At 50.9% G+C, this 25,454-nt stretch overlaps 1 protein-coding gene across 1 annotated transcript in view; it reads left to right on the forward strand.

Moving 5' to 3' along the window:
• Positions 1–25,454, forward strand: part of PARVB (parvin beta) — a 116,336-nt gene that overhangs the window by 929 nt on the left and 89,953 nt on the right. The window lies entirely within an intron of this gene.

Here is a 25,454-nt window from a genome sequence, read left to right on the forward strand (position 1 = left end):
AAAAGTTTTTTTTAGAGTTGTGAGGGATGTGACTTCTGGCCTCTTGTTTGTGTTCTTTAAATCCGGCTGTTTCCTGGGCCTCTCCCAGGGCTGCATTACTGAATTTTTCCTTTGTTCTGGCCCGGAGATTCCTCCCCTGGGCCAGATTCCCTGTGGGTAAGAGGGTGAGTTATACTGCGGTGGCTGTGAACAGGCTGGTGGGAGCTGGCCTCAGGCAGGACATTAGACCAGAGAGGATCCCGAGTCAGGGGTGTGCAGTGAGTTCCTTAAACCATGGGTCCCCAACACCCGGGCCGCGGACTGGTACCGGTCCCCGGCCTGTTAGGAACTGGGCCTGAGCCTAGGGCTCAAACGTGTAGAACAAAAGGAGGCAGGGCCTCCCTGGTGGCGCAGTGGTTGAGAGTCCGCCTGCCGATGCAGGGGATACGGGTTCGTGCCCCGGTCTGGGAGGATCCCATATGCCGCGGAGCGGCTGGGCCCGTGAGCCATGGCTGCTGGGCCTGTGCGTCCGGAGCCTGTGCTCCGCAACGGGAGAGGCCACAACAGTGAGAGGCCCGCGTACAGCAAAAAAAAAAAAAAAAAAAAAAAAAAAAAAAGGAGGCAGAGTGAGTCCTCGGTCCGTCCCGGCGGCGGCCACTCCCTGTCGCTCGCATTAGCGTGTGAACCATCCCTCTCCCCTCCCCCCGTCCGCGGAAAAATTGTCTTCCACGAAACCGGTCGCTGGTGCCTAAACGTTTGGGGACCGCTGCCTGAAACCACCTGAGCCTGACCTGTGCTTTAGAAAGTCTTCCTGTACCTGGAGGATGAGTGTACCCCCCAGGGACGTGTGTACCCCAAGGACATACTTGCGAGGCACACGTGTCCCCGTATTAATTTCTCCCATTGAGGTGTGTATTCCTAGGGATACCTGTGATGCCTTACCTCTAGGGATGTGCGTACTCCCACACACTTTCCGCCCAGGGATTTGTGTGAGAGTGTGTGTGGGGGGAGGGGTGCCTATGCATTTCCCACCAGGGACGCTTTTACCGAATTAGATGATTCAGTTCCATGAGGGCAGGGCCTTTCACCTTTAGTTTATCAGTGAAAAAATGTTGCCTGCCATATCGGTAAACAAAGGATGTTGCAGCCTTTGAGCCCCTACAACCATCCCGGAAGGTGAGCCCTGAGGCAATTCAGGGTGGAAACAAGAACTGCCAAGCCCTCAGGCACTGCAGCCACCCCGCTTCGATGCACCCGAGGAGACTCAGGATGAGAAAGCACAGGATGCTGGCCCCAGGGAGCTGAGGTGCATATCAAAGGAATGATTTCAGTGAGCCCAGACTCTTGGATCTTCCCATACATAGAAAAGTGCTAAATTCCTCGAGATATCTGGTTTTCTTTAATTAACAGTAATCTTTTGATGCTCTGATTACCTGGTCTTTGTTGCGAAAACCTTCTACATATCCTGGTTCCTCCTTTGCCTCTTTGGAGCGGTCCCTCAGAGCTATCTGAGATGCTGTGTCCAGGGCTTAAGTCCTCGAATAAAACATAATTCTCAACTTGTAGGTTGTGCAGTTTTTTCAGTCAATAAGTTGTTCCAAGCAAATGAGCCCCTCCTCTCTGAAGCCTGACATTTAGGATCCAAACTGGCTTGTGTCAATCTCTATCCAGTCACACCTCCGAAAAGATGGTAAATGGCCTTCACCCTTCCCTTCATCATTCCGGCTGCCTCTCTGATCTGCGGTCTCCCTTGCAGTCCTCATCACCCTCACCAAAATCATTTCAGTTCCTCTTTCTACCTTACGACAATTATAAACACAAACGTCATACCGTTTCCAATTCATTCGTTGCCTGCTGTGAGACCCTAGGAAGAAAAGATAGATAAGGCGTCCATGGAACAGGGAATCAGTCGTAATAAATAAATAAAACAGACCAATCACGCTGTAATAATATGTGCTAGGAGGAAGATGTAACAGTGCAGTCAGACGGGTGCCCACGGAAGGCCTCAAAGCAGGTGGTGTTTGGGTTGAGACCTGAAGGAACCAGGAAAGCAATCTCTCACAGAATAGCAAGTCATCAGAATGTTCTAGAGGATGACAGCTTTTTATAGGTGACATTTATGCTCTTGAAATACGAAGAGCACATTCCTGAACTCATGGACTGGCCCCAAGCTCCAAAGCGAAGTGCTTGTCCTTGCCTTCATGAACTAGCCAGCGCCTAGAAAATCGAGGGCCAATCTGCTTTAAGTATAACAAGAATCACAATAGTCAGAGTCATCCTGTGATGAATAAAATAGGCACAAAAACAGCAGGAGAGAGATGCTTCCATAGTACAGCTCTTGTTGTTATTGTTTTGGCTGCACCACGTGGCTTGTGGGCTTTTAGTTCCCCGCCCAGGGATTGAACCTGCGCCCTCGGTAGTGAAAGCCCCGAGCCCTAACCACTGGACCGCCAGGGAAGTCTCAGCTGTTGTTGCTTTGGTGTGTGACTTAGCCGGGTCCCCTGCCTCGTTTCTCAAGATTGGGGTGCCTGGCACCCTCAGGGGTCCCCCCATACAAACAGAAGGTCACGAACACTAATTGGGCTCGCACGCAGGAATTCAGGGAGGACTGGCCTTGGAAGGGCTCAGTGGCTTCTGTCTGGTCTTGCGGGAAGTGGGGAAGGAGTCAGGAGCTGGAGGCCGAGGTGTGAAGGCTGGAGAATGAGGTCCTCAGTGATTGAGAATTGCCAGTATTCCTGCGGGCCCGTTGCCTTGGCAACCTGCCCTCTATGCCATTCATGTGGTTCACAGCTGGAGCAGTTCCTGGCCCAGCTCGGGCCCCCGTGGGGAGGCGCTCATTTGCCTGCCAGGGACCGATCAGGACGAGGAGGTTTCGAGGGGTGCCGGGCGCTGCCAGCTGCACAGTGGGTTTCGTTTCCTTTTTGTTAGAAAGTCCACGGTGAATTCAGGAGCGTGGGTGGAGGTCGTGGGGGGGAGGATGCTGGGACGAGGACGGCATTGCCGAGAAGTTAGAGATCTGGGGGCTCCGGGGGCATTCGCCCCCGCCCGGGTCGGCAGAACTTGGGGCTGTGAGAGGCACGGAGGGACGCGTTGGGGTGAATATCCTGTCACCTTCCAGGGGAGGTCACGTTAGGAAATGTGTCCTGAGGTTTGGAGGAACCCGTGCAGGAAGTGCCCGTGGACTAAGGCTGAGGTCCTGTGGTAGGGAACCAAGTCATGTCATGTGTCGGCCCGGTTTAGAAAACGGAACTGTGACGAACTGTGGGCTGTTGGGAAAAGAGGCAGGGAACACTTAAAAAACCCCAAAGCTCCCCTTAGAAGGCCTGGGGACTGTTAAGAGCCACTCATTAAAGTGGTTTGGTTTTACTGGAGCTGCACAGAGCAGGCGCAGAGGAAAACTCCCCACGAGGGCCCCCTGGTGACCACGGGTGACAGCCCTACAGGTCCAGCGGGCCAGGAGGGGGGCAAAGGGGCGCCCCAGGGACAGATGCCCCAGCTGCTGTGTGAAGTCCTTAGAGGCGGGCGGCCAGCTCTGGGTCGAGGAGGCCCTGGATGGAGGAGCGGGATGGGGTCCACTCCACCATTTGTATGAGAGGCCCCTGCCTGCCCTTGGCCTCCGCCCTCTGCCCAGACACCAGTGACCGGCACCGGGCTGCACAGCGCCAAACCTGCCACAGCGAGCCTGGAGACTCTGTCCCTCCTGCTTTTCCGAGGAAAGCAAGCATTAAGGACGTTCCTGTTCCCTGATTGCTTTTTTTTTTTTTTTTTGGATTTGATTTAATTTAATTTATTTTTTTTACAGCAGGTTCTTGTTAGTTATCTATTTTATACATATTAGTGTATATATGTCAATCCCAATCTCCCAGTTCATCCCCCCGCCCTTTCCCCCCTTGTTGTCCATAGTTTTTTTTTTTTTTTTAGAAGATGTTGGGGGTAAGAGTTTATTAATTAATTTATTTATTTTTGGCTGTGTTGGGTCTTCGTTTTTGTGTGAGGGCTTTCTCTAGTTGTGGCAAGTGGGGGCCACTCTTCATCGCCGTGCGCGGGCCTCTCACTGTTGCGGCCTCTCTTGTGGAGCACAGGCTCCAGATGCGCAGGCTCAGTAATTGTGGCTCACAGGCCTAGTTGCTCCACAGCATGTGGGATCTTCCCGGACCAGGGCTCGAACCCGTGTCCCCTGCATTGGCAGGCAGATTCTCAACCACTGTGACACCAGGGAAGCCCCTGCTGTTTTTTTTTTTGTAAATATATTTTTTAGAGCAGTTTTTGGTTCTCATTCCCTAATGACTTACGATGTGGAGTGTCTATCTCTAGGCTCAGGTGTCATCTGTGCCTCTTCTTTGGTGAAGTGTCTGTTCAGATCTTTGGCCCATTTTTTAATCAAGCTTGATTTCTTTTAGTTGAATTTTAGGACTTCTTGGCATATTTTGGATATAAAACCTTTGCCAGATGTGTCTTTGGCAAACACTTTCTCCTTCTCTGCAGTTTGTCTTCTGGTTCTCTCGACCCGGGTCGTCTTCTGAGCACTTGATGCAGAAATGGAGGTAAATGAGCAAGATATTGACTGAAACCTCATGAATTTTTTGGTGTCTAAAGAGACACCAGTGCGCTGCGACCTTGAACTGAGGGCTGAAGGTATTAAGTTTCTTTTGTGCACTTTAAATAACTTCCAGGAGAGAATCTCAGTTTCAACCACTACTGTTAACCCTTGTGCGTTCCCTTCAGTTCTCCCCGTCCTCTCCAGAGTGATCAGCTGCGTAGACGCCGTGTTATCCCCAAATACCATCCCACTTCAACACTGCTCTATAATACGAGTACCTGGACAGAGGTGCCTGCAAGGTGGGACTTTTCCCCTCATGTTATTATTTATTCATTTATCTATTTATTGATCTATTTATAGGATAAAATATATCAGTATTTTTAAAAAAATTGTATTGAAATATAGTTGAGGTACAGCTTTTCCCCTCATGTTATTATTTATTCATTTATCTATTGATCTATTTATAGGATAAAATATATCAGTATTTTTAAAATTTTTTATTGAAATGTAGTTGATGTACAGTGTTGTGTTCGGTGCAGGCGAACAGCACAGTGACTCAGGTATTCCCAACATTTTACAATTGAGGAAACGCAACCTTGCCCCATAGCCACTTCATGGCAGTTTAAACCAGTGGTTCTCAGGTGGGGATGATTTCTCCCCCAGGGGACATTGCCAGTGTCCCATCTGGGCTGGGGTGGGGATGCTAGTGACATCTAGTGCCTGGGGGCTAGGAATGTTGGTAAACATCCCATAATGCATTGGACAGCCACACACAATGTCGGATAACAGTGCCGAGGTGGGGAAACCTGGTGTTTCTTTCCTGAGGTGTCTCCAGAGCCAGGAGGAGGTTGACCAGCCTCAGGGGGTGGGGCAGCTCCTCGGGGCCCTCGACTGCCAGGGTCTGGGAATGCCCCCCAGAGCCTCCCCCCGCCACCCCGTGAACCCGTTCTCCGCGCAGCGCCTGGGGCCCTCAACTCAGTTTCTCGAGGGGGAGAATCCGCACGGCTCCCCCGGACCGGGCACATTAGGCCGGGCACACATGGCTGGGGCAGCTGGTTCCAGGCAGGTGTGGTCCAAACATGGAGTCACCTGGTGAGTGGGGGTCCTGGGGGGAGATGCGATGTCCTTGGCAGACACCCCTCTCTGGAGATGGAGAGTGAGAAGAAATGGAAAACTTCCATGAAGGTTCAAAGGAAATGCAATCAAACCCTCCATAATTGCTTCAGCACAACCTTGTAAATCAACTATACTCCAATAAAAATTAAAAAAATAAAGATAAAACATAATTGTTTCGGGTGGTAGATAGGAAGGAGAAGGTGAAGGCCCACTCGGCCCCGTCCCAGGACGGCAGAGGGAGGAGGTGCCCGTGAGCTCCGAAGACCTAAGGACACAGGGAAATGAATCTTTACCTGGCAGGCTGGGGGCTGGTGGCAGGCGGTGACCTGGGTCAGGCCTGTCCTTAGGAGCCTGTGGGCGCTATGAGGAGGGGGCAGGCCGGTGTGGTGATGGACACCCAGGGGAGACACACATCCGGGATTTGGGGGTTCTGGGTTCTGGCTGGAGGAAGTGGTCCCCTGGTTGCGTGTAAAGGCTGGCTAGGAATTAGAAGAGGAGGGGCCCTGGAGGAGACCCCAGCTAGTCCCGCTGGGGAAGTCCAGGCCGTTCAGAGTGGCTGGACTGTGGTGTGGTGTGTGGGCCGTGGTCAGCCTCGGGGCAAGCTGGAGCTGTCACTGGGCCCTGTCATCCCCGCACGTGGGAGCAGTGGGCGACAGTTAACAATATCAGCTAATTTAGAGAGGCTGGTGTCGAATGGACTGGAGCCGGGTGACCGGCAGGGAAGCAGCTCCAGCGTAGGTGCAGGCAGGGCAGGCTTCCTGGAGGCAGTGTGCTGGGCTGGGAGCAGCAGGATTCCTGAGACATGAGGAGGCTACAGCTGCAGGGCGAGACGCAGAGGCAGCAACCCAGAGGCCACTCTGAGATGGAAGGAACTGCATAGAAACAGATTAGATGAGGGCCGGTTCTCCAGGCCCCTGACCCTGCTCCCACTTAGTTACTCTCGGGGCTGAGGCACCTGGGGAGGCGTAGAGTTCTGGCTGTTTGGGGTGTTTGCATAGAGAACTTGCTGGGGCACATAGAGACTTTGAGGTGATTTCCACATCCTCTTTAAGCAGATCTCAGCACACCCTCCCACTTACTTTTGAAAATAAAAATGGGATAGTATCCTCTGTTGCAAGATGTAGGGAAAGGATTTGTAATGAGTTTGGTCTCCTTTGGCCAGGGAGGTGGGACTTTTGGGGGATTCTTTGCCTTTCCAATCCCTCTTTGCTCACGTGATCGCCTTGATGATCTACCCTCAGGAAGTTGACTACCCATCACAGTTAAGGTGGGTTGGACTCCTAACTTACAAGAAGGGAAAGAGGGTGGCTGGAAAGAAGGGGAGGGAGGTGAGCAGGTGAGCGACCGGGGCCATGTACACGATGGGTTCTAGAATGTTCTATGGGAAGAGAAGTCAGTGTAGGTCCTATTTGAATCCAGCGGGCTGTGAGGTTCTCTGCAAACCCTGCCATGTTTCTTGCTGCAAACCCTAAGTCATCTTCTTTGAACAGGGCTGCCTCTGTCCATGGGGGCTGCTCTTGGTCAGAGAGGGAGGTACAGTCTGTCGGCTCCTGTAATGCAGGCAGTCCTGAGGAAGTCACTGGAAACCACTGTTCTGTTTTCCTGTCTCTGGCCTCAGAGAGGAGGTAGCTTTCAGGGGGCTTGGTGTGGCTTTGTCAAGTTTCCTTTGATTATTATTCTGATTATAATCTTCAAATCCAGCACTTCTCCTTGTTTGTTCTACCGTTGTCCAGATGCACCCGGGGCATTTCAGAGAGAAACACGTAGGCAAGTCAGCGTGTCCCACACCGGGCTTTTTACCTGGCCATCTACTGAAATCTCTCGGAAACTTTGCTTCAGTAGAGAATGGAAATGGTGACACTGGGCCCGGAGTGATGACTTTATGTCCCTTACCTTTCAGGAACAGTTAACTCTCTGTGGTCCTCCTAGCATCTTGGTTATACCTGCGTGGTCCCAGGGAGTCAGGTCGCCTTGGCAACTTCACACTCGTTAGAGGAGCTCAGCTTTGAGTTCCTGTCTCCACCCCATGGAATTAATATTTATCGCACATCCCGAAGTTGCTTACCCTCGTGTTCCCTGTCCAGTCGTCAGAATAATTAAGGGATGGTTCGAAGGTATAAGCGGGTAAGCGCCTGTTGTGAGTAGATTTTAAGTGCTCCCTGTGATTGATTTCTCCCCTGTTGTGGTTGGCAGAGGGCAGGTCCCTTTACCCGGCTGTTTTCTTATGTTCAAATATGCAGTTCCATCGCAGGAAAGAGGTACCCAAAGAAAGCACATTTTCTCCTTGCATTAGCCGTACACTTGACTTCTTAGGTTTCAGATGAAAAATGGCTTTACCTCCTATTGAGTATATTTATTATTTACTATATTATGTAGAGGCTGAAGAAACATATTAGTAAGTCTAAGAGTGCCTTATAGACATATGTGGGCCTAGTGGTGTCAATCTGCTAGTCTGTACTTAGTGCTGTTGGGGTAAAAGAATATAAACACGAGGGCTTCCCTGGTGGCGCAGTGGTTGAGAGTCCGCCTGCCGATGCAGGGGACATGGGTTCGTGCCCCGGTCTGGGAAGATCCCACATGCCGCGGAGCGGCTGGGCCCGTGAGCCATGGCCGCTGAGCCTGCGCGTCCGGAGCCTGTGCTCCGCAACGGGAGAGGCCACAACAGTGAGAGACCCGCGTACCGCAAAAAAAAAAAAAAAAAAAAGAATATAAACACGAGCTGCAATCAATTCTAGAAGCTTTTGGTGGCTTTTGCCTCATTGAGATGCTACTATTTTTTTTTTTTAAGTATATTTGATTTACAATGTTGTGTTAATTTCTGGTGTTCAGCAAAGTGATTCAACTATACACACACACACACACACACACACACACACACATATACACACACACACACTTTTTCGGATTCTTTTCCATTATAGGTTATTATAAGATATTAAATATAGTTCCCTATACTATACAGTAGGTCCTTGTTGATTATCTGTTTTATATATATTGGTGGGTATATGTTAATCCCAAACTCCCAATTTATCTCTATTCCCCCCTGCCGCCGCCTTCCTCTTTGGTAACCATAGTTTGTTTTCTGTGTCTACGAGACTCTTTCTGTTTTGTAAATAAAGTTCATTTATATCCTTTTTTTTTAGATTCCACGTATAAGCCAGATCACCTGGCATTGGTCTTTCTCTGTCTGGCTTATGTCACTTAGTATGATCATCTCTAGGTCCAGCCACCTTGCTGCCAATGGCATTATTTCATTCTTTTTTATGGCTGGAGATGCTGCCTCTTGGTAACATTAAAGGAGGTACCGCTTTCTGGTTAAAAGAAAAAATGGAATGAGCAGCAGATTCCGGCATCATCTGGTCTCTGGGCTCACGGCACCGAAGTGTCACGTGATCGGCCCTGGGAAGCCAGTGGTCCTTTCGTTTTCTACTTCTTCTGGGTGTCAGGCCGTGGAATGCCCTTTTGCTGCTATGTGTTTCGCCCTCTGAGTGTTAAAGCTTTGGGGCATCACTTCCTCACTTGTGAGGCAGGGAAACATGGGGGAGATACCAGCTCTGTGTCTCCGAGCCCATGAGGGCTCGTTGTTTCCCAGAAAGGCAGCATGTCCCTGAGGGAGGCTACACACCGGTGGGTGGAGCCAGGTCTCCGCTCCCATCCCTGCTCTGCGGGTCTGTTACTCCACCTCTCTCAGCCTCTTTGCCTGACCAGCCCACATGGATCACGTGGCACTTGCCCTTAGGTGATGTGAGGATAAAATGTGATGAAGGTCTTATCAGCAACTGAGTGCTCAGTAAGTGTTAGTTATTGATAATGTGGACAAGTGAGATATTGACCCAGAGCTGGTTAGTGGTAGGGCAGGGCTGGCAAGCCGTTTCCATCCACCCGAGAGCTCGACCAATAATGGCTGCCTGCCCCTGTGTTAAGAAGGATTCTGAGGCTGCATCTGGATGGAGGGGTGGGGGGGGGGAAGAACACCGGGACTAATTAGTCAAGCCTGCCGTGTATATGGGAGGGTTAATTGCTGACTGATTGTCATCCCCAGAATAGAAACCTCTTCTCACTCTGGTCCTGTATCATGTCGACAGCTCTGGCTGCTTCTTTCACATTGTGTCTCATGAAGGCGCTAGTTGGCGGGTGGTAACAGAGTGACACAGATACTTTAAATTATTTGCGTTTGGGGAATGTTGGGATCCTACTTCTTGTCCTGGACCACTGTGACCAGGAAGCACTGTGCACGCTCCCTTGAAGTGTGCACTGCAGAGAAACGGAAGTTCCTGTGTTTGCAGAGCAGCAGGAGTTTGAGCTGGGACGCCGTGGTCCTGGAGTGTGACACCAGCTCAGCAGGCATCCTCGCCTACCTCACCCGCCTCGGCCTCTGTCCTTGTCAGCAGCCTAAGGAAGCAGAGCATTAGGCAAATCTGAGCAGTTTCTTACGCTTGCACGTTAGTTAGTAGTTGAATGCTTGCTCGTTAAGCTTAGGCGTTTTGAAATGATTGTCCTTGGTCTGAGTCTTTGAACCTTTACTTGCTAGTAAAGCAGAGCGGGTCAGGAATGTTGGTTTCCACAAGTAAGACCATCTTAATAGGTGATGCCTGTCATTTTCATAAGTTAGGCGTTTTCATACTTTCATTTGAAAAATTACAGTTCCAAAGGATCTAGCTTTTACTCCAATATTAAGTTATTAATAAGCTAAAGAGGGGCGGAACGTTTCCTAAGTCCTAGGGCTTGCTCAAAGCCAGCACTCCTGGAAGCAGCTGTCTGGTTCGATGGAAGCCCAGCCGCCCTCAGTGTTTGCTGCTTCTCCCATTACCATGGAGTCTGCTAGAACCATCCAGGCGCTGCTTTAAATATGTGGACAGAGCATCCTTTGAGCAGGCTGGGGAAGGGGACACCGTGTTTGTGGTGTTCGAAATTCATTGTTGGTATAAATGGACTTTGAGGGACATCTCTCCCAAAACCTCACTGGAAGTGTCTTCATCCCTCTATTTTCTCTTGTTTTGAAAATTAATATTATCTTTCAAAGCAAGACCTGAACAAATCCATGTGTGATATATACAAACTTAATAGATGATCAACTAAGAAGAAGTGAGGGAAAAGTTAAAAGAAAAAACAAAACAAAACAAAACCACCCAGGCTGGAGTCTACAGTGGTCGTGCTTATGGCCGAGGCTTGTTGGCACCCGTGGTGTTCCAGGCACGGCACTAACCTCCACTCGTTTAATCCCCACCCAAAGCCGAGAAGTGGGTACTGCATGGTTATTCCCATTTTGCAGATGAGCAAACAGAGGCCCAGAGAAGTGAAGTCCTTTGCAGGAGGTCACTCCGCTGGCTGCTGGTCTCTGGCCGGTGAGATTAAAACCTTGGCAGCTTTGGTGCTTAATTGCCACCAACCTTGTCAACTGGAAGAGTGATTCAAATGCGAGTAGGCTTCCCAGCTGGCTCACAGTGAAGTCATTTTCATTCCTGGCATTTGAGATGCACTCAGCCCTGGTGGGAGGAAGGTGCTCCCTAGGAGACGAATGAGATCCATTTTGTGCTGAATGGACCCGTTGGCATTTGCAGAAAGAAGACAGAACCCCGGCGACTTGGTGCTGCTCCGGGACCTGGTCCAGGTCCCCGCTGGTTGTCCGTTGCCTGCCCAGCTCTCGGCCAGTCTCCTCCGTCTTCCTTGGCTCAGGGCCCTCACGTGTGCTGTTCTCTCTGCCCTATCGGCTTAAATGTCAGCCTCCAGCAGGTGGGGGCCCTGCACTGCCAGATCACCCACCATGTCCTGTGCCTTCCTGCCAGAGGTGGTAGGCTCTGTGACTATCTCCCGCTAGCCTGGGTCCCCCGGCCCGGGGTGTCGTCATCTCTTCTCCAGAGATGATAAGAAATGCTCTCAGCCACTTAACGTGGTCTTTGTGTATTTGCTGAGTGAGCAAGAGGCAGTCTGTGCAGTGGTTACGGCCACTGAACTTGGGACCCACCTTTGAGGGTTGCAACTCATCCTGCTGCGCTCTGGGGCTTTGACCTGGGGGAAGGTACTACCCTGAGCCTCAGTTTTCTCTTCTGTAAAGAGTACTTAACTCATAGGGTTATTGGGGAATTGAGTGAGTTATTAAATGAAATGATGTAAATTCAGCTGGGCCTGATCAGGCGATAGCGTGGGAGAAAATATTCCCATGATTCGGGTACCAATTCCACTTCTGATCACCAGCTGTGATTCTGACACCAATGCTGATGTGTGTGGGTTTTTTGTCCACACCAAGTAATTCTCTGACTCTAGTATCAATTCGGTTCTGATACTGTCTATCCGGAGATGGCATCAGATTCCACAAGTTAAGGGCTCAGTCCCACAAGACTGCCCCCTACTTTGGATGCTAATCCCAAGTTCATGTTATTTACTACCTGTGCTTCTGAACGACTGGGTATAAATCAGAGGTTTTCACGACCCCCTCCTTGGGTTTGATTAATTTGCTAGAGGGGCTCACAGGACTCAGAGAAACATTTTACTCACTAGGTTACTGGTTCATCATAAAAGGATAGAACTCAGGAACAGGCAGCTGGAAGAGATGCACAGGGTGAGGTGTGGGGAAAGGGGCGCCCTGCTCACCCAGTACCTCCTTTGTTCACCGACCCAGAGGCTCTCTGAACCGAGTCCTTCTGGGCGTTTATGGAGGCTTCATTACGTAGGCACGATTGATTAATTCATTGGCCATGAGAGATTGCCCAAATCAATCTCTAGCCCCTCCCTCCCCCTTGGAAGTTTGGGGGAGGGCTGGAAAGTACCAACTCTCTAATCACATGGTTGGTTCCCCTGGCAACCAGCCTCCATCCTTAGGTTACCTAGGGGCGAGGTATGTGGAGGAACTGGAACGCTCATACACGCTGGGGGGAGGGGTTTACGGTGGTGCCATCACTTAGGAAGTCAGTTTGGTAGCTTCTCGAAAAACTAAACCTACATCCTCCCTGTGACCCAGCAATTCCAGTCTGAGATACTTAGTTAAGAGACATAGAAACCTGTGTCCATACGAAGCCTTGTACCAGAATGTTCATAGCAGCTTTACTCAGGATAGCTAAGACCCGGAGACAGCTGCCCATCAACAGGAGAATGGAGAGGTGGGCAGGGCTACTGGGCCTTGAGAAGGAGCAGGTACCAGCGCACGCGACACAGTGACTCTCAAAACTGCTGTGCTGAGCAAAAGAAGCCAGACCCAAGGAGCACATACTGTGACTCCGTTTCTCAGAAGAAGGAGTTCTAGATGGACACAGCTAATCTCTGGTGGTTGCCTCTGGAGTGGGATGGGGCCTGGCTGGGGAGGGGCGGGACAGAATCTTCTGTGACTATGAAAATGTCCTTTATCTTGATGGGGTTTAAGAGACACAGGGGCACGCATTTGTCAAAATCTCTTGAATGTGCACTGAAGAATGTGCATTTCAATGTATGCAAATTTTAACTAGAAAGAAGAAAAGGATTATAAATAAACACTGTACTCTAGTTAGTGATATGTATATTTAGGGGGAGAGGTATCCCTGTCTGCAGGTTACTTTGAAATACATAAAAATTAAAATGGTGTGGCAGGCCCCCAAAGATGTCCACATCCCAATACTCAGCCCCTGTGACTGCATCACCTTAACGTGGTAAAAAGGACTTAGCAGATGTGATTAAGTGAAGGAACCTGAGATGGGGAGATGATCCTGGATCATCTAGGTGGGCATAGGGTCCTCACAGAAGGGAGGCAGGAGGTCAGTGTAAGGGAGAGAGGTGTGTCGATGGAAACAGAGGTTGGAGTGATGCAGGGCCTCAAGCCAAGGAACGCTGGCACCTCTAGAAGCTGGAAAAACCAAGAAGCAGATTCCCCCTACACCCTCCAGAAGGAGCACAGCTCTGCTGACATCTTGATGTTAGCCAGTGAAACCTATTTTGGACTTCTGACCCCCAGAACTATAAGATAATACATTTATATTGTTTTAAGCCACTGCATTTGTGGTAATTAGTTAAGGGAGCCACAGGCAACTAATACAGATAGATTTCTGGATAGATAGAGGGATGGATGGATACATAATGAAACAGTTACAGAAAAATGTTAGTGGTAGACTCCAGACAGTGGGTGTACAGGTGTTCACCATCAAGTTCTTTACATGTTTCTATACGTTTGAAAATTGTAATTGTAAAAATTGGGGAAAATGCCTGGGTTAGGCCCATAATAAGCTCTACATAGGTGTTAGCCATCATTCTCATCATCATTACCATTACAGCCACTCCCCACTTTATCCATCAAATACAGAAGAGGTGCAGAAAGAGAAGGCCATGGGCTGGTGGTAACTGGACAGAAATAATAAAATATAATAAGACCATCATGACCTATTTGGATAGTTGCTTCCTTTTAAGAAAACTTGATAGAAGAGATCAAGTGAAGGGTTGGGAACTCAGGAGCCAGAGCCCAGTCAGTGTCATTTCTGCCAGTTGGCCGATTGGGTCCAGGCTGCACACAGGTGCAGGGATGGGATGGAAGACGGTGCTCCGGGAACTGCGCCTTCATTCTCAGACTCCCTGAGCTGCTGCTGCTTCTGAGGATGTCTGCACTTTGTTAGGGGAAGAGAGTGTTTTAGTTAAGTTGATCTAGAAAACATATTATTAGTATAATGAGATTTTAATGATTTGAAATTTTGTTGGAGCTGCACACAGAATTTCAATCTGATTGTGTGAAGCTCGGCTTGGTTCTGTTTTATTTTTTGCTCAGGCCCCATGGCAAGGACACATTTCTACAATGATTATTTAGCTTTTCTTTCTGAGAGCCCTACTTGCAGGCTGCTTTTAATTTTCTTGTTTTGAAAACCCCTCGGAAGAAAAGAATATCCTTTTCGTAAACACTTGGCTGGCTCGATCAGAAGCAGAGTGTGAGTATTGCCACTGAAGAGATTTATGTTTGTTTAAGGGTTATGCCAGGTCTCTGCTCATTATTCGTGATTGCCACGAAGCGGAGACAACCCAAATGTCCATCATTAGCTGAACGGAAATACACAGTGTGGCCTATCCATGCAGCGGAATATTATTTGGCAATAAAAAGGAGCGATGTACTGACACAGGCTGCAACCGGGATCGACCTTGAAAACATGATGCTCAGTGAAAGAAGCCAGACACAAAAGGCCACATATTGTGCACCTCTATTCGTATGGAGCGTCCAGAGTAGGCAAATTCACAGAGACTAGTGATTGACAGGAGCCATGGGCAGGAGAGATGGGAGTGACTCGTGATGGATCCAGAGTTTCTTTCTGGAGTGATGGAAACGTTCTTAAATTGATTGTGGTGATGGTTACAAAACTCTGAATATACCAGAAATCATGGAACTGCACACTTTAAAAGGGTGAATTGCATGGGGTGTGAATTCTTTCCAATAAAGCTGTTAAAAAAAATAGTGTGCGGCTGAGAGCCCGAGCTCAGAGCTTGTCCTGGCTTCCTCCAATCATGGATCAGTTTCCTTGCATGTTTCCAAGGTGAGATCCTTCACCTGGTGGGGAGGATGGGGTATCCTCCAGGAAGCACGTTGACTTTTTCTATTTGATTCTGTTTCATTTTCTTAGAGAAATGTGCTGGTCACAGCTTTCAGAACTGATTTTATGACCCACGGGGTCAAGAGGATAATTTTCAAACGTTGCTCTGAGAGATGCAGGGAAGGGGAATGAGTCGGTGGGTGTTAAGGGGTCCACATACTTTTGAGGGATTTATTGTTGGCTCTGGTGTTCGGTGCTCCAACCCGGGTTCTCAACTCTCTGGTTTGTTCATGGTTATTCGTTAATTGTTCAGCCTTCCAGGCACATGGTCATTCATCAGCATATTTACTGAGCTCCCTCAAGACCAGCCACCAGGGTGGGACGGGCGACCAGTGGAGTGGCCCTGCCCTGGACGCTGGCCCAGCCCTCGTGGTGTTGATGCCCGCCCTCGCTCTTGCTGTCCACTCTTTATTCCCCGCTGAATGACCTTGACCCCCTTGCTGAAAACCAGTTGGCCATCAGCTGTGAGTGTATTTCAGGCTCTATTCTAGTCCATTGGTCTGTGTGTCTAGCCTATGCCATCATCAGACTGTCTGCAGCTTTGTAGTAAATTTCCCCCACTTTGTCCTTCTTTCTTTTTCAAGACTGCTTTGCCTATCCAGGGTCCTTTGAGAGTCCGTATGAATTTTAGGGTGGATATTTTGTTTCTGTAAAAATTGCCCCTGGGATTTTGATAGGGATTGCACTGAATTTCGAGATTGGGTTGTATCGTTGTCTTAACAGTATTAAGTCTTCCAGTCCATGAACACGGATGTCTTTCAATTTATTTAGGTCTTTCTTCCTTAGTTTCCTTTCGTGGGGTTATGTAGTTCCCAGTGTGCAAGTCTTTGCCTCCATGGTTAGATTTGTCCCTGGGACATCTGTGTCTTTGGATGCTGTTATAACTGGAACTGTTTTGTATGCCAGGTTTTTACCTGAGCGTGCAGCCCGGGCAGTGCCTGGTTCCTGCACTTCAGGGCCCCTCTCTCTTGCCCACTTGCCTGGTTCTTGCCACTTTGCTGGGGCCTCACCCTCGTGGTTGGATGTCGCTGACAACCAGGGGAGTTCGCGCCCCTGGCTGCGCTTGGCTGATGGCAGCGGGGATGCGGGGCTGACTGCAGGAGGGGATGAGCCCAAGTCCCTGGAGGTGGACCAGGTCAGCTCTCAAGTGGCTACCTGGCAAGTCTGATAGAGGCCAGGGGTCCGGGCACAGAGGATGGTGCAGTCGTGAAGCTGAGGCAGGCTGTCTTGGTGACACGTTATCTCCTTACGCAGCCCCTTGGAGACACCTGATTAAAAGAGGGGTGCAGAGGGCACTTACTACCCTGGTCGTGTCAGCGGAGTGGTGTGCGAACAGGACGGTTCTGTAGAATCCCTAGCGGGACCACAGGGTGTTCTTATTGGCTCGTTTCCTTCCCGGGTTCAGGACGGCGCTGCTGGGGACTGGAAGGCTGAGGCTGAAACCGAGCAGGACCTTGTGGGCTCCTGGGCACGGAAGCCTTTCTGTCCACCACCACCCCCCGCCCCGTTTCACGTAGGCAAGACTCCAGGCTCCAGGACCTTCCCTGAGTTCCAAAGGGCAGGTTCGAACAGTTGCCAGTTAAGGGAGGAGCAGCCAAGAAACCACGTGGGGCGAGACTCACGGGACCAGAGAAGCTCCCTTGATCAGCACCAGGGTTTCGTACCCAGGAGCCTGTGCAGGGTCCTGCTCGGTTTCAAGGCCAGAGTCTGCTGACTGAGTCTTGGGGACCTTATCAGTGAGGGCGGGGGGTGGCAGCCTGATCTCCGGTGACCCTGAGGATTAAGCGAGGTCCTACACGGAAGGCTGGAGCGCAGCCTGACCGGAGGGCGGCCTGGCAGGAGCTGGGGTTTGTCTTCCTTCTCATTTTGGATGCCTCGCCCTCCCCAGCATCCTCCCCGGCACTGCACACTGTCAAATCCTCCGTCCTCACAGCAGCGTGTTGGGTGTGGGTGTGTTGTGATCCCATTTTGCAGATGAGGAGAAAGGACAGAGAGGAGAGGGGCCCCGCGGCTTGTCCCGGAGGAGCTGGGATGCGTGTGAGCCTCTGCCCACTCCTTGCTGAGGACGATACCTTGGAAGCTCAGGAGAGTACCTGGGCCCCCGGGCACTCCAGGATGTGCTTTTTTTTTTTTTGTGGTATGCGGGCCTCTCACTGCTGTGGCCTCTCCCGTTGCGGAGCACAGGCTCCGGACGCGCAGGCTCAGCGGCCATGGCTCACGGGCCCAGCCGCTCCGCGGCATGTGGGATCTTCCTGGACCGGGGCACGAACCCGTGTCCCCTGCATCGGCAGACGGACTCTCAACCACTGCGCCACCAGGGAAGCCCCAGGATGTGGTTTTAACGACATTTGGGGGAGTGACTGAGAGAGGATGGGCCAGACTTGTGGTTCTTCCACTGCCTTCTATAGGGACTACTGTGAAAATGCCATGAGTCATTCATTCATTCATTCATTCATTCATGCTTTAGTTGAGCAGCCTTGGGAATAGAGCCTGGAATGTGCCGGCACAGCCCCTGTTCCAGGTGGTCCCAGAACAGACAGACCAGACCCCCCCACCCCCATGCTCCCCAGGGACGAGGGGACCTTAGCACACGTAGTGGGTCCAGCCCTGGCCTGGGGTTGGGGAGGCAGGTGCCCCTGCAGGGGTGGTACTTGGGCTCTGAGCTGGAGGTTGAGTTGCATTTAGCAGGAAAGGTGGGGACAGACGGAGGGAACAGCTCGTGGGAAGGCTGACAGGCGAGTGGGAAAGAAGGTCCTGAGTTGTGCCCCGCCCCAAGTTCAGGCTCTGAAGTCCTAACCCCTGCTGCCTCAGTGTGACCTTGCTTGGAGGTAGGGTCTCTAAAGAGATAATGAAGTCAGAGTTAGGTCATAGGGTGGGCCCTCACCCAATGTGAATGATGTCCTTATAAAGAGGGGGAACCGGGACACAGACACATGGAGGGAAGCAGTGAGGACACAGGGAGAGGGCAGCCGTCTGCAAGACCAGCAGAGAGCCCTCAGGAGAAACCAGCCCTGCATCTTGGACCTCCAGTCTCCGGACTGTAAGACAATTCACTTCTGTTGTTGAAGCTGCCCAGTCTGTGTACTTCCTTACAGCAGCCCTAGGATAGGAAGACAGTGTCTGCTTGGAACATGGAGGGAGTGGCCAGGATTGTGACGGGCGAGTCCCGGGCCCCTCTCTGGCCGTGACCACCGTTGGCAGAGGTGGTACTGTCCACTCAGCTCGAAGATCAGTGCCAGGCCAGTCACACACCACGGGGAGCCCTGCTCCATTCTGAGCCTCCTCTTTCAAGATGTATTTGTTTCTACAGAAGATGCCTGGCAAAGTGGTCCAAGTAACGGAGCCTTGCTGCAGCGTGACAGGAGGGCAATAGGGCTGTTAACTTGGGGGCATTCGGTGCCCGGAGGGGTTGCTGTTTGGAGCAGGGTGTGGCCCTGGTCATGGGTATCCATCTCCCCACTGACACTCAGGGTCCTTCCCGTCCCAGAGAAGTGTGCGAGCAGCCTCTTCCAGAAACCCACCAAAGAGAAACAAAACAAAACCTCCAAACCAAGACAGACCAGGTCTGGGGCCTTGCATTTGAATGGGGTGAGACTTAAAAGAAATCCTTTTTACTTCCTTGTGGAAGGAGATGTCTCACCTTTGAGCCAGAGAGGCGCTGGTCAGGATCATTTTGGTGGTAAGTGACAGAGACGCAGTTGCATAATTTCAAGCAGAAAGGTTTGGCTTAGGTAAGCGAGCCTTAGAAGAGACAGAAGGGGCTGGTCTGGGGAGGCCTGGCCCAGAGATTGGCCCTGGTGCGACCCTGTCCTACATGTGTAGCTCACATTCCCCCAGCATCAGGGGCCCCGCCTCCCCTCCCCCACCCCCGAGTCAGGTCACAGGTGCACCCTCAGCATCATGTCCTATCTTGTGTGTTCCATCCTGTCGCTGGGGCGGGCAGTGGGCTGTGCTTAAGATTGGATGACTCAGCACCGAGGTCTCCAGCTGCAGGTCCAGCTCTCTGGCTCTAAGGCTGTGCCCTGTGCTATGCCTCCTCCCCAAAGAAATCAAATGAGAATTGAGTCTCATTTGCAGATGAGGAAACTGAGGCCCCGAGATGGGGTGGGAGCGAGGTGTCTTGTCGAATGGTCTTCTCACTGTAGGTCCTACGTGAGCTCAGTGTACGTGGGTGTCAAAATGAAGGCCACCAACCGTGAATGTGATAGACGATCAGTGTAAAAGGGACTCCTGGGGCTTCCCTGGTGGCTCGGTGGTTGAGGGTCCGCCTGCCGATGCAGGGGATGCGGGTTCGTGGGTTCGTGCCCCGGTCCGGGAAGATCCCACATGCCGCGGAGCCGCTGGATCCGTGAGCCATGGCCACTGAGCCTGCGCATCCGGAGCCTGTGCTCTGCAACGGGAGAGGCCACAGCAGTGAGAGGCCCACGTACCGCAAAAAACAACAACAACAACAAAAAGGGACTCCTTTTCTCCCGCCTTTCCTCATTTCAGGCACTAGCCAAGAATGGAAGGTCCATCTGTCAAGGTTAGCTCCGGTTTGATTCAGTTTGGATGTTGTTCCACACTTTGAACTGGGGTAAAAATATCCACCCAGTGAAAATGTGAGCAGGGGACACACAGAGTGCAGAGGTCGATTTGATTTCTCCAGTGGTAAAAGGTCCTCTGAGACTGCGTACCCACTGCTGTGGTGGCCCCATCGATTGCTTTGATTGTCCCCGGTGTTGGAGTGATCCAACTTGAAGCACGATTTCTGAGCACGTTGCAAGGAACTTTGGGGACTGTGGAAGCCCTGGAGATTCAAGCTGGAAATCAGACTCAAATTGGTGCTTTGTTCCTATTAAAGGCAGCAGATTTCTGCCCAGGACACGGACTCAGCCATCTGGAACACGGAGCGAGTGGAGTTTAGTGCCTGAGCAGTTGGCACTTGACTCAGCCTCTGCTTGTCTCTGGCGGGGATTGGATCTGGATGTTCCCACCGTGAACGAGCCCAGCGCAGAGTTTCATGGGCATGCAAGGCCCTGGCTGCGTGCCCGGGGCTGGACTTGCCCAAATTCCTTTCGCCTCCTCCCAGCCATCATCCATAGAGGGGTCTGCAAACTTTTATTGCAAAGGGCCAGACAGTAGATATCTTAGTCTTGTGGCAACTATTCAACTCTGCCCTTGTAGCCAGCAGGCAGCCATGGAAATACTAAACCGATGGGCCTGGTTGTGTTCCAATAAAGCTTATTTACCAGATTAAGCCAGGGACCAAAACTGGCCATGGTTTGCTGACCCCTGATCTATGGCATAGGTTCTACTCCCTGGATTTGGGGTATGTTTTTAGTCCTTTCTTTCTTTTTTTTTTTTTAATTAATTAATCTTGGCCGCATTGGGTCTTAGTTGTGGCATGCAGGATCTTTCGTTGTGGTCTCTTTGTTGTAGCGCACGGGCTTTCTAGTTGTGGCGCGTGGGCTTTCTAGTTGGGTTGTGCAGGCTCAGTAGCCCTGCGGCATGTGGGGGACTTTCCGCCAGGGAAGTCCCTGTTTTTAGTCCTTTCTGCTTTGTTAAACTTATTTAAAAAGAAGTCCCCGGGCCTTCCCTGGCCGTCCAGTGGTTAGACTTTGCCTTCCAATGCAGGGGGTGTGGGTTCGATCCCTGGTCGGGGAGCTAAGATCCCATATGCCTTGTGCCAAAATACCAAAACATAAAACAGACAATATTGTAGCAAGTTTAATAAAGACTTTAAAAATGGTCCACATTAAAAAAAAAAAAAAGAAATCCCCAAACCCCCCTGCCCCACAGCGATGTTCCTCACCCTTTAAGACTCTGTGTGCAGATTGATGGGAAGAGGGATACAAGAGCTGTGTCACTTGTCCCCTCTTAGCTCGGTGACCTTGAGCTGAGCTCAGCCCATTCGCTTCTTGAACAAGGGGATTGATGGCAACACCTCCCTCACCGATCTCCTGGATTGCCTGAAGAATTACACTCGATAATGTGTACGAAAGGGCCTTGTGAGCTGTCAAGTGTCTTCTAAGTGTGCACGCATTTGTCACCAGGTGCACGTGTGGAGGAGCACATTGGGCAGAGGAGTGAAAAGAGAAGCCGAGGCCGGGGCAGGCAGGGATTTATTTCTGCTTGTGCCACGCTCACACCCCTTTCGGGGGCCAGGTGTCTGGCTTTTGCTGTCTAATCTGCAGAATCGAGTCCCCGGCGGCCCGTGTTTCTCCCCCGTGTCGCCGGCTTCCGAGTTCCATCTGTGCTGAGTAATGACCACGCAGGGAGAAGCATAGATCTTCCGTGACACTTTAGCCATAAAAGTCCTTCTGTCGGTTAGTAGAAAAGGTCTCGTTTGACAGGTTCCATGTAATCAAAGACATGTGCTTCGTGGCTGCAAATTCCCTGCTGCAAAATAGATATAATTCTTATGAAGCGAGAGAGAGGGCCCAGAAGAGCTGTTCCGCCACTCGGGCTGTTTATAGGCACGCACTGGGGGATTAATGACAAAGCGGAGAAGGTTCTGCTGGCCCAGCTGGAGCTGGATATAGCCTGTGACTCCATCCCTGGGCTTTTGGCCACAGGCTTGACCTGTGCCAGGTCAGCGAGCACGTGAGCAGATGATGGTAGCGCGTGGGCGTGGCCATGCCAGCGTCCAGCTCTACCCCAGCCGGAAAGGGAGACAGGCAGCTACCCACTTCCCCTCTCAATGGCAGAAACCCTGTGGATAGTCAACTCTGCACTTAATAAATGAAGCTCAGGCCAGGAAGCGCTTTTTTTTTTTTCTCTCCCCCTGCCCCGGCCATGCCACGCTGCATGTGGGATCTTAGTTCCCCGACCAGGGATTGAACCTGTGCCCCCTGCAATAGAAGCTCGGAGTCTTTTTTTTTTTTTTTTTTTTTGTGGTACGCGGGCCTCTTACTGTTGTGGCCTCTCCCGTTGTGGAGCACAGGCTCCGGACACACAGGCTCAGCGACCATGGCTCATGGGCCCAGCCTCTCTGCGGCATGTGGGATCTTCCCGGACCGGGGCACGAACCTGTGTCCCGTGCATCGGCAGGTGGACTCTCAACCACTGCGCCACCAGGGAAGCCCGGAAGCTCGGAGTCTTAACCACTGGACCGCCAGGGAAGTCCCCAGGAAGCACTTTGCTTATGTGAATGTTGTCAGCAGACCAAGAATGGCACGGAACGGAACATGAATGAAGATCTGTGTTATGGGGTTGGATTGTGTCCCTCCAAGAGCTGTTCAAGTCCTAATCCCCGGGACCTGTGAATGTGACTGTTTTAGGAAATAGGGCCTTTGCAGATGTGATTAAGATGTAAGTAAACACGAGGTCATCCTGGAGTAGGATGGGCCCTAATATGACTGGGACCCTTAGAAGAGGAGGGGGAGAGACAGTCCCACGAGGGGAGGACGCCGTGTGAGCACAGAGCAGTGTTAGGAGTGATGTGGCCACAAGCCAAGGACCGATGGCCACAGCCAGACACTAGGAAGAGGCAGGAAGGGTCCTCCCCGGGGCCTCCAGGGGGGTACAGCCCTGCCCACACCTTGATCCCAGACTTCTGACCTCCAGACTGTGAGTGAGAATGCCTGTTGCTTTAAGCCACCCAATCTGTGGGTGTTTGTTGCAGCAGCCCCAGGACACGAACACAGTCTCAGCTGGCCTCTGACCTTCCGGTTGCCTGGTTCTCCAGCCAGTGCGGCTGTGAGTGAAATTCGAAGGTCGCAGGGAGAAGTCAGGTTAACCTGGAGGCATTGCACGAAAGCCCCGTCGCCCGAAAGGTGGTGTGAATGGGGACCGGCAGGCCATGCTTGACTTGCTCGGATGTTGCTGGGTAGACCCAGGGGAGACGGAGGACTTCAGCCTACTTTCCTCACCTGGTTCCGAGAATGCAGAAAGAATTCCTGTTACTGTCATCACCCCAGCCCTAAATCCCCCACGCCTTGAAAATATTAAAAGATTGTGTTATGATTTTCGTTAAGCATTGAAAAGTCAGCCATCTTTGTCTGGAAAGGTCCAAATACTTGAGACTCTGTGAGCCATCTGGTTTCTGTAGAAACGACCCAAATCTGCCCTTGTAGCATGAAAGCCACCGTAGATGATACATAAATATACAGGTGTGGGTGTGTGCCAGTAAGAGCTCATTTACAAAAGTGTGTGGTGGGCTGGATTTGGCCCACTGGCTGCACTTTGCCAATCCCTGCTTTAAACCAACAACGAAAAAAACCCCATTTGTATGACAAGTTCTACTTTCTAGAATGTTCTTAGATGGCCATTTAACGTATTCTGTTATTGCTACCTGTGCCTTTTACAGGGACCCCCCTGAAATGAGTTATCAGAGCGTAATGTGGACATTATGGATCAGCAACCACAGTTACTTTCCATGTGAGAGGAGGGAGGGCCTGGTACCCAGGAGGTACTTGGTGTGTCTTTTCCCAGGCTCCCTCCTTCTTGGGAAATCGGGTGTTAAAAAATAGATTGTGACACAGCTTGACTAGCAATGGCCCCGAAGTGAAAATAACCCATATGTCCATGGATGGAAGAAATTAAGCAAAATGTGACTTACCCATACAAGGGAATATGACTCAGGCTTAAAAAAGGAGGAAATCCTGACACGTGCTACAGCACAGATGAACCTTGAGGACATGATGCTGAGTGAAATGAACCAGTCACAAAAGGACAAATACTGTATGGTTCCGCTCACGTGAGCACCAAGAATAGTCAAGTTCATAGACACAGAAAGTAGACTGGTGGTTGCCAGGGGCTGAGGGGAGGGGGAAAGGGGAAATTATTGTTTAATGGGGACAGAGTTGGGAAATGACGCATTCTGTAGATGGATGGTGGTGATGGCTGCACAGCAGTGTGAATGGACTTAATGCCACTGAACTGTCCACTTAAAAATGGTAAATGTTATGTATACTTTACCACAATATTTTATTTTATATTTTATATTTTATTTTTATTTATTATTTTTTTGGCCACACCGTGAACTTTGCAGGATCTTAGATCCCCGATCAGGGATCGAACCCGTGCCCCCTGCAAGGGAAGCACGGAGTCCTAACCACTGGACCGCCAGGGAAGTCCCTACCGCAGTTTTTTTAAAAATGAAAAAGCATTGTGAAATATATTGCACTTACAAAAGAGTCTACATGTGTACAGTGTAAAGTATAATGGAAAAGTACCCACGGTTCTACCACTCGGCTTAGATAACGCTGTCTGCACCCCTCCCCTTCGGGGCCTCTCCCTCCCAGCAGAGGGGACCCACTGCCATTAGCACCTGTGCCTTTCCTTGCCGTGTGGTCACACATGCACATGCTCTTCTACGTTTTGGGGCTTTGCCTGACTTTGAACCTTACATGCCTGGAGCCACTCTGTGCATGCTCCCCAACACTCTCGAGGTCGCCCACAGCTCAGCCCAGCTCCGCCGGGCAGCCACGCCGCCCACCTTGGCACTGTGTCACATCCCTCCTTGGACCACTATCACTGTGGAGCTCAGGAGAGGGTGATGCAGTGCCTGGGCTGCACATGGATTTGCTCCAGCTGAGTTTTGATCTGAGGCGTGGGGCAGGCGGGGACGGAGCTGACTCTGATGCTCAATGCCCGGCTCCCGGCTCTCCTCCTGATCTCCCCTGGTGAGTTACTGTACCTCTCTGTGCCTTCGCCAGTTTTCCGAAGCGGGTGATGGGACAGCATCAGGGTGTGCGGGTGACCATGTAAGATGCCCAGAGAGGCAGCTGGGCGAGCTCGGGTGGCGGAGTGCTTGTTGGACGGGCCCCATGCTGGTAGTTTCTCTTCTTTTGTTTTTTTTTCGGCTGTGCCTCTCGGCTTGCTGGATCTTAGTTCCCCGACTAGGGATCGAACTCGTGCCCCCTGCATTGGAAGCTCAGGCTCTTAACCACTGGACCACCAGGGAAATCCTCTCTTCTCACTTTTTTGCTGCTTGTCTCAACCTGGCAAAAATACTCGGCTTGTAAGCTCATTGTTCCATTTGAGGGAAAATTAAACACATTTAAGAGCAAATTAAATTAGGGGATTTTGATCGTTAGCTGAGTTAATTTTTGGAAAAATGTAATGTACCAAGCAGGATATAGCACATGGTGGCACGCTCAATAAATATTTGTTAGAACAAAGGGTAATTTTATAAGCCAATCAAGTCATATATAATGGGATTATTTGGCTCTAAAACTAATGAAGTGGCAGTAGAGCAGTAACGGCTGCTAAAGATCGTCTGTGCGCTTGTAGAACATCCGGAGACCAGAGAAGACGCTCGTGCTGGATCTCAGCCCAGAGCGAGGCCCAGAGAGAGCTGG

This window comes from Mesoplodon mirus (genome assembly GCF_964341445.2).
Source record: "Mesoplodon mirus genome assembly, chromosome: 11".
NCBI classification, from domain to species: Eukaryota; Metazoa; Chordata; class Mammalia; order Artiodactyla; family Ziphiidae; genus Mesoplodon; species Mesoplodon mirus.